The 12,075-nt window shown below is 40.6% G+C and overlaps 1 protein-coding gene across 2 annotated transcripts in view; it reads right to left on the bottom strand.

The window, feature by feature from the left end:
• UMAD1 (UBAP1-MVB12-associated (UMA) domain containing 1) overlaps positions 1–12,075 on the bottom strand; it is a 184,904-nt gene that overhangs the window by 150,453 nt on the left and 22,376 nt on the right. Inside the window, exon 1 of one of the 2 annotated variants that reach the window (XM_048838226.2) lies at positions 398–418. The exons of the other annotated variant lie outside the window; for it this stretch is intronic. The gene's annotated coding sequence lies outside the window, so the exon portion shown is untranslated. Of the gene's footprint in view, positions 1–397; positions 419–12,075 lie in introns of those variants that run through there. 2 annotated transcript variants of the gene reach the window in all.

Raw genomic sequence — 12,075 nt, forward strand, 5'->3', positions numbered from 1 at the left:
GAAAGATTAATGCAAGTAAGCATGCTCTATCTAAAACTGCAGTTTATTAGCTTTAAGCACACACAGACATGAGCAATAGGTTTAGAACATCCTAAATATTTAACTAAAATCTGGAATGATATTGGGTAATTAAAGAGCAGGTTCACAGTGGCCAGTTGTTCACCTACCAGGGAGAAAAGGTGTCAGGAAAAATCTCTTAAGATGGCTTCAGAGGACTGCTTCAGAATACACTTAGTCTTTTATAACTAACTTCTAAAAACACACAAGTCATAGTAACACCTACTAAATTATCAAAAGTTAGGAAAAGTGATTAACTACGTAACAAACATTCCTAACAATCTTCTTATAATACTTCTATATCAAAGGCGCCAAAATTCAAGGTTCTCCATCCACTTACTTTCTGTCTCAATTGTTGACTTTTTGTCTCCCCTCCTCCCATTCTGCTTGGCAGAAACTGGCAGCTATTTTTGACTTGGCCTTCAACAGCCTGTTTACTCAAATTAATCCTTAACTATGTGGTGTTCTATTTTATTAAGCCATGGTAGCTGAATGTGCATAATATGGTTGAAATTAGCTTGATCACATTCTGGGGTACACCCCCCCAGCCTCAAGTCCAGGGTAACACAATCCCTAGTGGACAAGGGCCAACCTCAAACTACTTCAGTTAATACAATTGGAGAGACTCTTAGCAGAGAGATCAAGGAATGAATGGACTAGGGATGTAAACAACATGTAAAAACAATAACCGTGTAACTAATTAAAATTCTCTGTTAAACGTTTAACCAGGGAACTAGGAGTGTGCTGCAGCACCCCACATTTTAGGTGGGGCTCTGCTGCCGGCCCTGCACCCGACATCCTGGGGTCCCAGCTGCCGGCCCAGGGGTTTTGCACGGGGCGGCAGCCTTGATCCCGGGCAGAGTTTAATCATTAATAGAAACAGATAAGCATCAAGCTTCTCCGTTAATTGGTTAAACTTTTACATCACTAGAATGAACAGTAAACTGTTTTCAATCCCTGAGATAGTTCTTCTAGGTCAGCCACCTAGGGCAATGCAGAAAAGCTGGCTTTGCCACTCTCATTGCTGTAGCTCTTTAGTGTCCAGCAACTTTTTGTCAACCACTTTCAAGAGTGCAAAGGAAATCTGATATTCTTGCCTTCACTACTGTATTTGTTTCTGTGGGCATCTGAGAGTCCTGTTTCTTATATTATCGGCAAAGCTTGGGAGCGGATCTTTGTTGTGTATACTGTGCTACAGCAAAGATAAAGACATCTGAACAGATAATGCAAAAGTCTGATCTTTCAGTACAGTTTACATGAGAACAGGTATGCAGAACTAAAATACTGAACAAAGTAAATGGCACCTGCCACTGCTATATGATGACCGCATTTCATACACAATACAGGAAACCACTGTTGCCTTGGCTACTGTAGTTAGTACAGAAATACACTTTCCTGAGTGCTGGGTGTGGCTGCATGCCTCAGCCATGGAACTAAATCTTCCGTAGGATACCAAATCGCAACTTGTACATTACTTGGATTGGTTTGTCATACATTTTAGCCAACAGCAGGGAAAAGTAAACATTGCAGTTGAGGTATGTGGATAATGTTCTCTTCAGCATTATGATCAAATACTTTAGTGGCTCAAAATATTTTTATAGATTCAAATAGTTTGTTACTAAATGCAATTAATATTTTAGGGATTATGACCACCACTAATCTAGTAGTGAGATCACCGTTTTTGGGAGAGGACTGACACCTTGAACATTAGATAACTGATACGGAGCCTTTCACTGCAAAATCGTTTTTGTTTTGAATTATGCCTAGGTCAGATAAACATGTTGTTGTCTATTTGTTTTAGATGAAATATTTGGTCTTAATCCAGTTTCTAGAAGAAAAATTTGATATACAAAATTCATTGCAACTGTTGCTAATAACTGGACCTTATGGCATGATTTTCAGATGCCAAGAATTGAGCATGGAGAATCACCTGCCCTCTTGCCTCTTCATGTACACTTCCTGGATTATTGGAGAGCATTATCCAGGGGAGGAAAAATTGGTTGAAAAAATTCCTTCTTGACTCTTTTAAATGGTCATCTCATTCCCTGAATTTTAAGATTTACTTTTATCCTGTTTTGTATAGCTATAAACTTTAGCAGTAGTTCATCCTTTCTGCCAAAAAAAACAAAACAAAAAAAACCCACCACAACCTTAAAGTTAATAGAATCAACCTCATGCAGAGTTTTTATCCCAACAAGGGAGAAGTTCTAGAGAGTTGTCCATTAGGGATTTGGCTGCTTTTGTTGATTTTTACATGGAAGGTACTCTACAGTGACTATATAAGTAGCAGTCTTAAAACAAACTGCTGAAGTGGATAGTAATCAATCATATTTAATAGTTACTTTACATCTTCCTTTCCAAGGTACTGTATACACCTTCATATTCACACCTGATGCTGTTGTAACCCTCATCCTTCGTCTTGGTGTATTGTCTCAAAGTATAATTTTTGGGGGTCTGGCACTGTGCTTTATTGGCCCTGTAAAGCATCTTGCATATTTAAGTAACAAATATCATGGAGATAGTTAAATATGATATAGCCACTATATGTATGGATAAATGGAGGCACAGAAGCTAAGATTACATAAAATCACAATGAATCAATGAGATAAGGTAGGCAAGATATAAGCTTTTATTAGTCCAATAAAAGCTATTACCTCAAATATCTTGTCTTTCATATTCTAGGACCAACATGGCCACAACACTGTAAACAACAATGAATCAGCAACAGATTTAGGAAAAGTCACTGAGTTCTGAATCCTAGTTTCCTGCTTTAACCATTAGAGACACCACTAGTTCTTTTTTATAATCCAGGCACCTAGTATCTCAGCAACTTTCAGTTGCAGTGAATATCATGTGCTGAAGACTATAAATTGTGTATAGAGAAGTACTTTGTTATGAGATTTAAGTTTACTGATTTTTAATTTCACTGACTGCCCCTTCTACTTATAATATGTGGAAGGGTTAAAAAAGACTTACCTGTTTTTCCTATACCCTTTGTGATTTTAAGTACTTCAACCAAGCACCTTTGGTTTACTTCTTTCCAGACTAAGTAACCCTACTCCCACTCTACTGTCTCACCATATTTTCTTAGTTCCCCTTCTCTGTACCTCTTCTTAGCTTTGTCCCTTCCCTCACTGAGCAATGAAAACAAAACTAGCATTCCACTGCATAGAATTTATTTAATTAGAAGTGTAAGATACCTTTTCTCGTTCTCTCATGTTCTTTGGCATTTCAGTAATGATTTAAAATCACAATAAATGGAGGAACTAGTAGCAATCCCATGGAATGATGAAATAAGCCACACGCAGCACAGAATATAAAACGCCCACCCTAAATTCTAGCCCTGAGCAACATCTCGTCTCTCTCTTCAACAGAAATTGGCCCCATAAAAGATATTACTTCATCCCTCTTGTCTCTGTAGTACTCAGTGTAGGCAGATTTGTTGTTTTTAAAACTATGCCTATTTAATGTCATGGTCCTAGACTGGCACTACATACTGTGACTTTGTAGTGCTTTTATTATTTTTTTTAAAAGGACCTGTCAATGCCTTATTAAAATGCTAACCACTTCTAGTTCAGACTCACCATGGCAAAATCAATTTCAGTAATGATACTAATGTCTTCTATAATCTATTGAAGCCTCTATCATTTGGAACATTAAAGTATGAATGATTAATGAGCTGAGCACCCATCATTTAGATGAATGTGTTCATTTTTTTGATAGGGTGGTGCAGGTGAGCATTGTTCACTGAAATGAGAAAAATACCATTTCTCAAATTTCATGCATAAAAACATACAGAACTTCAAGTTTCTTTGAAGATACAATTATCACCCTTCTCTTACAATTTAGCTAGTAGACATTCTTCAGGTATTCCAGTTGCTAACGTGTCCTGTTGCATTTAGAAAACATGTATTTCTACTTCGTTAAACTTGCATGATAGTTTAAAGAATACAGGATGTGTATTATACTGCTTCCTAATTCTTCTCAAGTTCCTTTGTATATTTTGTGCCAAAGTTCCTCCCCTACCTTGGTGGGTCTTGCGCTTATTGGCGGATTTGCTCGCCTTGGAGCTTCACGGCAGCCCTCAGCTTGTCCGTTTTTCTGAACCCACAGTCCAGGTCAACTCCCCCTGGGTCTGACCAGGAGTTGGGGGGATTTGGGGGGAACCCAGGCCCACCCTCTACTCCGGGTTCCAACCCAGGGCCCTGTGGAATGCAGCTGTCTAGAGTGCCTCCTGGAACAGCAGTGCGACAGCTACAACTCCCTGGGCTACTTCCCCATGGCCTCCTCCCAACACCTTCTTTATCCTAACCATAGGACCTTCCTCCTGGTGTCTGATAATGCTTGTATACCTCAGTCCTCCAGCAGTCTGTGTTCTCACTCTCAGCTCCTAGTGCCTCTTGCTCCCAGCTCCTCACACGCACACCACAAACTAAAGTGAGCTCCTTTTTAAAACCCAGGTGCCCTGATTAGCCTGCCTTAATTGATTCTAGCAGCTTCTTGATTGGCTGCAGGTGTTCTAAGCAGCCTGTCTTAATAGTCTCCAGAAGGTTCCTGATTGTTCCAGTACCTTCCCTGTTACCTTACCCAGGGAAAAGGGACCTAGTTAGCCTGGAGCTAATATCTGCCTTCTATTATTCTCCTATAGCCATCTGGCCCGACCCTGTCAAAGGGTTATTTACTCCTTCTCATTACACAAGAACTGGGGTCACCAAATGAAATTAATAGGCAGCAGGTTTAAAACCAACAAAAGGAAGTATTTTTTGACACGGCGCATAGTGAACCTGTGGAACTCGTTCCAGAGGATGGTGTGAAGGCCAAGACTATAACAGGGTTCAAAAAAAGAACTAGATAAATTCACAGAGGATAGGTTCAGCAATGGCTATTACCAGGATGGGCAGGGATGGTGTCCTTAGCCTCTGTTTGCCAGAAGCTGGGAATGGGTGGCAGGGGATGGATCACTTAATGATTACCAGTTCTGCTCATTCCCTCTTAAGCACCTGGCATTGTCCGCTGTTGGAAGACAGGATACTGGGCTAGACGGACCTTTGGTCCAACCAGTAGGGCCACTCTTATGTTCTTAATGGTGGATTATATGCCACCATTAACCTGGCTCACCCCACCCCACCCCACCCTACCCTATCAGGAAATGCAAACAGTAAACATGCCTTGCAAATGAATTTACACATTTTTGCTAGGGCATTCCTGTTTCTAAAAATAACAACTTACATGGCCATGGCTGTAAGTGTGCTACTCTGTAACCACTCAACAGTTTAACAAGCTACCTGCAAACAGTTAACTATATAAGGATCGGGGAGGTGGAAATGTGTTCCATTTACTAATTTAGTCCATTTCATGTAAAGGTCACCTGGGGCTAATATCTGCCTTCTGTTACTCTCCTGTAGCCATCTGGCCCAGCCCTGTCACAATTTGTATTCAGACAAATTTATGACAAAATTAAAGTTTAGTACATAACTAATATAGGGTAAAGTACATTACAAAGATGACATAATATCCCCAACCAAGCATTATGAACCCAGAAAATTCAGACTTGAGGTTAAACTTAAAGAAAATCTAAACACATTCAGGTATGGACATGTACAGTTCCAGCACCCAAATAACCTTAACTCAGACCTGCTAATCTGAAGAGAAGATTAGATGCTTGGAAAACAGATCAAAGAGACCATTGGTGCTGAGGCTATTCCAAACAGATTTTTAGGGCAAACCTTAACTATAGAGCTGTAATTGGTGCCTTCATAGTAAATGCATAGAATGTGAAATGGATGTTTTCCTAACTCTATTTTAAACTTTTGAGGCATATTCCAAAGATCTTGTCTCAAGTAATGAAGCCATAAATAAAAATGGATAATTCCAAATATGAAGTGTGTTTCCTGCCATGAAGCGTGACTGGTGAAAGGGAATCCATATCCACAGACTCATCAGGAAAATAGGGAACACCCCCTTTAAGTCTGCTTTGAAGCTGACCATTACAATTCTGCCTAACTTGAGCAACCCTGCTCATTTAGACACTTGGTGTGTTATGTCATCTGGTATGTTATGTCAATCCTATAGCCTGAACCTGATCAACTGACGCCTCAGGCAGATTGGTAACAGAAATCAGTCACATGGAAGCATGTGGTAAGGATTTTACCTTGAAACAGGTATAGTTTTAAGTTTTAACTACTAGACAGCCTTTTATCTTTATTTCTCTTGTAGCCATTTCTGACTTTAAACACCTTATACTTGTACTCACTCAAAATCTACCTCTTCGTAGTTCAGTAGTTTTGATTTATTTTTAAATCAAAACTAATCCAGAGTTCACTGGTTAAGCTAAACTGGTAAACTCCAGATGTTAGAGGTCCGTTGCCCCTGTAAGAGGTCAATATTCAACAGTTTTCTATTTTAACTGAACTACCCAGGAGCGGGATGGACAGTGCAGCAAACATGTTTTTGGGAAAATCTGGGATTGTGTATATGTTGGCCCTCCCTCCAAATAGTAAGCAAGGCTGGTGGAAGCCAGCGTGTGACTAGAGCATTGCTGACAGGCTGCTGAGGTCAGAGCTGCTGGGCCAGGGCTCCAGCTATACACCAACCCTCAGGGTGTGACCTGCATGCTGTTAGGCTGCTTGTGAGTGGCCCAGGTTGGGAGCTACAACGGCAAAGCATTGTGAGGAACCCAGGGTTACAGGGCAGGTGGTGACACAACCTCTCACTGGTCTGGATTGCACCCTGGAATGTGACAACAATCTCAACACCATCTCCAATATAAGAGATTTTAAATTATGCTACCAGTACTTGATCCCCACATATCCTTTGGAGGTTGTTCAGCACTCTTTTTGCACAACTGGAGTGCAGTGGCAACGGACAAATGGGTATTAGATATCCAATCTGACTATGCAATAGAATATTTTCCTACCTCCTTCAAAACTATTCTTTTTCAGGGACCATTCTCCTGAGAGAATTCTCAGGCAGGAGGTGGAGTCCTCCTTTCAGCAAAGAGCAATAGAGCATGTTCCTCTCCAACACCAGGGAACAGGCTTTTTACTCAGTGTACTTCCTCGTACCCAAAAAGAAGGATGGTTGGAAACCCACTCTCGCTCTCCACAATTTCAAATGCTTTATTTGCCAGCTGAAATTTTGCATGTTCACATTGACATCAATAATTCCCATCCCTAGAAAAGAACATTTGGATTACCGCACTCTATATGAACGATGCATACCTTCACATGGACATTCATGCTGTCCGCAGGTATTTGTTCAGATTCATGGTGGGCCCCAACCACTTCCAATTCAGAGTGCTCCCATTAGGCCATGCCACCCCCCTCAGGAACTTCCTGATAAGAACAGCTCGATCATTCAGTGACCCCACAGGTTGTTTAGCAGGCTTCCTGCTTCTTATGTACTTAAAAAAAATTTGCTATTTTTTGAGTCTTGAAGAACAACTAGCCAAATTCTTTTTTGGTCTTCTGAATTATATCTTTATACTTCATTGGCCAGAGTTTATGCTCCTTTTTATTTTCCTTAAGTTCCACTTTTTAAAGGATGCTTTTTTGCCTCTCACTGCTTCTTTTACTTAGTAAGAGGACCAAAAAAGTGTCCCTGTGGCTATGTTTATCTATTTATCTATTACCAGCAGGACAGTGGGGTGGGAGGAGGTATTGTTTCATATTCTCTGTGTATATATAAAGTCTGCTGCAGTTTCCACGGTATGCATCCGATGAAGTGAGCTGTAGCTCACGAAAGCTCATGCTCAAATAAATTGGTTAGTCTCTAAGGTGCCACAAGTACTCCTTTTCTTTTTATGTTTATCTATGTTATCCTAGCTTATCTACCACAGGGCTGGTTTAGCACCATCATCAGTGACATGATTGTTATGTGTAACCTGGTCTCTCAAACACCAGTCAAGACTTGTCTTTCCCTTCTGGGTCATGTGGTTTCATGCACTTATGTTACCCCATTCACCAGATTCAGCTTACATTGCCTACAGGCATGGCTCCAAATAGTGTATTTATCAACCAAACACATCATGAATATCATACTGACAGTTTCTTCCAGAGGAAGATCATCTCTAATGTGGTAGAAGGATCTCCATCAAGTATGTACGTGCACTCCCTTCCTATTCCCACACTGGACAAAAATTATTACAGCTGCCTCCCACGCACTTGGACACCCCAAGAGGACAGGATGCACATCAAATCTTCTGGAATTTCAAGCAGTCTGAGAAGCTTGCAAGGCCTTTCAGCAATTTATCTGATTTTGTCAAACAAAAGTACCATCTTTTTCATCAACAAACAAGGAAGGTCAAGACCCCACTGTGTGTAGAAGCAGTCACCCTATGGAATTAGTGTATCAGGAATCGAATCACCTTGTCGGTAGTTTACCTTCCAGGAACTCAGAATGTGTTTACAGACACCCTCAGCAGGCATTTCAGCATCAATCACAAGTGGGAGCTGTATGATTTGGCAGTGAACAGTATGTTCTCTCAGTGGGGACCCCCCCATCTAGGAGCTGTTTGCTTCCAAAACAAAAACAGGAAATGCAGTATCTACTGTTCCAGAGGAGCTCAGACTCTATAATTTGAGGGCAATGCTCTTCTCCCCTAGTCAGGACATCTGACGTATGCCTTTCCTCCTCTACTAGTCCTGTCTTGCATCCTACAGAAAATTTGACAGGACAGGGCAGAAGTCATTCTCCTTACCTCCAACTTGCCCAGAGAATTTTGGTTTACAAATCTTCTAATATCTTCTGATCAACATCCAGTCCTTTCCTGATATCTTAAACTCGGGAGAATGGAAGGAGCAAACATCCCAACCCTGAAGCACTTCATCTCATGGCTTGGTTTTTGATGGGTGTTTACCCAAGAACACTCCTGCTCTTAAGCCGTACCAGCCATCTTTAACAGCAAAAAAAAGAGGTCATTAAGAAATGCTGTTCAACCAAGTGGAAGTGTTTTTCCATGTGGGCTCAACTGAAACATGTAACTTCTGAGTCAGCAAATATTTCCCTTATTCTGGACTATCTTCTTTCTCTCTCTCAAAATGGCTGAGCTCTCTGTTGTTTGAATCCACCTGCTGCCATCTACTGTCAGATGGTTAGTCAGTTTTCACTCACCAATTGACTGACAGATTCTTGAAATCCGAGTCTAATCAGAACCTTCCTACTAGTAAGGAAGCCTACCCCTCACTGGGACATAAACCTTGTCCTTTCAGCACTCTTTAAGCCTTCCTTTAAACACCTAGCCATATGTTCCCTGTGTCACTTACTGATAAAAGTCAAATTCCTTGTGGCCATCACCTCAGCCAGAAGGACAGGTGAGTTTGGAGCCCTAATGGTGGATTTGCCATGCACTATATTCTATAAAGACAGTCTCATTTTCAGAGTTCCACTTGAGTCAATCCACTTACCTGTTTTTGATGAAACCACGTTGATCTTAAGAGATGAGGAGACTTAGTTCCCTCAATATGTGACGAGCCTTGGTTCTTCACCTACGAAGGAGTGGTTAGGCAAGGTTCTGTGGCCTGCGATGTGTATGAGGTCAGACTAGATGATCATGATGGTCCCTTTCAGCCTTAATGTGTACGAGGACAAAACCAATCAGAAAATCTGAGACTATTTCTCTCCAGAGCCAAATTCCAAGGTCAAGCTGCATCTTCCCAGAAGATCTGTAAATGGATCTCAGTCTGTATCCTACTCTACCACCAGCTGTCATATCTTCCTCCCCTTTATGGGATAAAGTCTCATTCTACAAGAACACAAATGACATCAGTGGCATCTCTTTAGGAAGTTCCTCTACTTGACATTTGCAAGGCAGATATGTGGTGTTCCATCACAGTATTCTCTAATACAGGACACCTCCACTGATGTATCTTTTAGGACAGCAGTCCTTCAGAAGGCTCTGCAATCTGCATCCTTGCATCCTCCTCCTATTTGAATACTGCTTGTCAGTCACACACAAATACATGTGGGGACTAGCACTCAAAGAAGAATAAGTTGCTTACCTTATAGTAACTGGAGGGTTTTCCAGATGTATGGTCCCTATCAGTATTCCACTGCCTGCCCTCCTTCCCCTCTGCTTTGCATTGTTCCTGGATTTGCAGTAGAGAAGGAACTAGAGGTAGTCAGTCTGCTCTGCCCTTTATGCCCTTGGTATGGGGCATGAGAGCAAGGGCACAAGCCCAGACCAACAGACACTGCTTGCAAGAATTCTCCAACTCCAGGTGCATGGAGCACTTGCACACCCACAGCCTCCAGCTATCTCAGTTCCATGGTTCTCAGAAATTAAAGCAGAAGAAGTCAGGTAAAAGGCTGAACATTCATCTGTTTTAATTCTCTCTCTCTCTCAATTGCAACCTGTGGAGCTCCAACTTTTTGGTGGCTTCACTTTCACTCACTTTCCTGTCCCTACTTCCCTTACCCAAAATAAGCAAACAAAAAATTAAAAACCAGTAACCACTTTGTCTATTCTCCAACCAACACACTTAAAACTCACTTAAATCACCACTAGTGATCACAGTCCCAGTCCTTCCAACCCTGCCCTAAGAATTGGGGCTCTCTGTTGATCAGGAAGGTAGCCACGAGCCAGTTTAAACCCAGACTATTTATCCAAAAACCCTTGCTTTGTCTGAATCCAGTCTGAACTAGTATATGCCTACCTCTCCAGGAGGGTGGTTGCTCTGGGGATGTTACAAACTGAGTGAATTTGCCTAATCACCCCCTGCTGTTCTCCTATTTACCCTTCCCATAGAAATAATCTTCAATTCCACAATAACATATACAACTGCATTTTTAATACAAGGGACCCTGAATATATTAATTTAATTCAACAACATTCATTAATAAACAAATTTATTAACTACAAAAGGCAGATTATAAAGGATAACAAACAGAACAGATTACTGAGCAAATAAAACAAATACTAAGCTTCAGATCTTAGAGACTGGTTTTAAGAAGTAATTTCTCACCCTAAATGTTATTTTAGGCAAGTTGTAGAATTTGTGTAGCTAAGAGTTCCAGTTATTTCTTCTTCATAAAGTGTCAGTCACCCCTACTGTACTGGGAGGAGGTTCTGGAAGAAGGGAGAGGAACAGCCTGCTGTTGTTTATCCTCCCAGCTCTAGCTCACCCAAAAAGCAGAGGGAGGATCTAGTCTTTACTTTTCAACTTAGAACTTGTAATTAGCACCCAGGATTGATAGAGCACCAGTAAGGAATGGCATTTTTGTAGGAAAGTTTTATTGCTTAATATTAACAGTTTGGTGTCTACCTAAAGTGAGTTATCACATACTCAGTTTTGTAACATGTCCTTCACTGTACATATATACATTATAGCCTCCGTTGTCTTGTCAAATCATCATTTAGGCCTTGTGGTTTCTGCCAACTGTTTAAAAACTTATTCATGTGAGTCAATAGGACTATTTATGAGACTAAAGTTAAGTAGGTGCAAGTGTTTGCAGGGTCAGGGACCTGTTTTATTTCTGTGAAGGGACTATTTAAGGCACTCTAAAAAGACAATAATTCTGTATTTATCTTCAAAGGATGAAACACTACTACTACTGTCAAAACTGTCAGCCAAAAACACATTTGCTATCCACAGCTTTGACATTTAGAGCCTAGAGATGAAACTTACTTGTCAATCAAATCTGTTATAAATCGATGTGACACCAGTTCATGGGTAAAATGTATTTAACTGACAATTTAGGTGTGCAGAATTTAGGAATATATGCCTGTTGTAAATTATATATACCAGCCACACACCATTCAGAAGCATTCCAGGCAAACCCGTTTGCAGATTCAAAACTTTGTCTGCTATTTTTAAAAGCCATTTTATACTACCTGTTTAGATTTTGTTAGTGTCCACTTATAAAACATTAAAGATGTGTGTGTTCAATGTTTATATACATAAAAAGAAGGCCTGGAAAGAAAATGACAGAAACAGGTGGTTAGGTAATAGCAGCAATCTTTCATAAAGTGCTCTACCATTTATATTTCCAAAATCATATGAGAAATACAAACAAGTAATC

This window comes from Caretta caretta, chromosome 2 (assembly GCF_965140235.1).
Source record: "Caretta caretta isolate rCarCar2 chromosome 2, rCarCar1.hap1, whole genome shotgun sequence".
In the NCBI taxonomy this organism is placed as follows: domain Eukaryota; kingdom Metazoa; phylum Chordata; order Testudines; family Cheloniidae; genus Caretta; species Caretta caretta.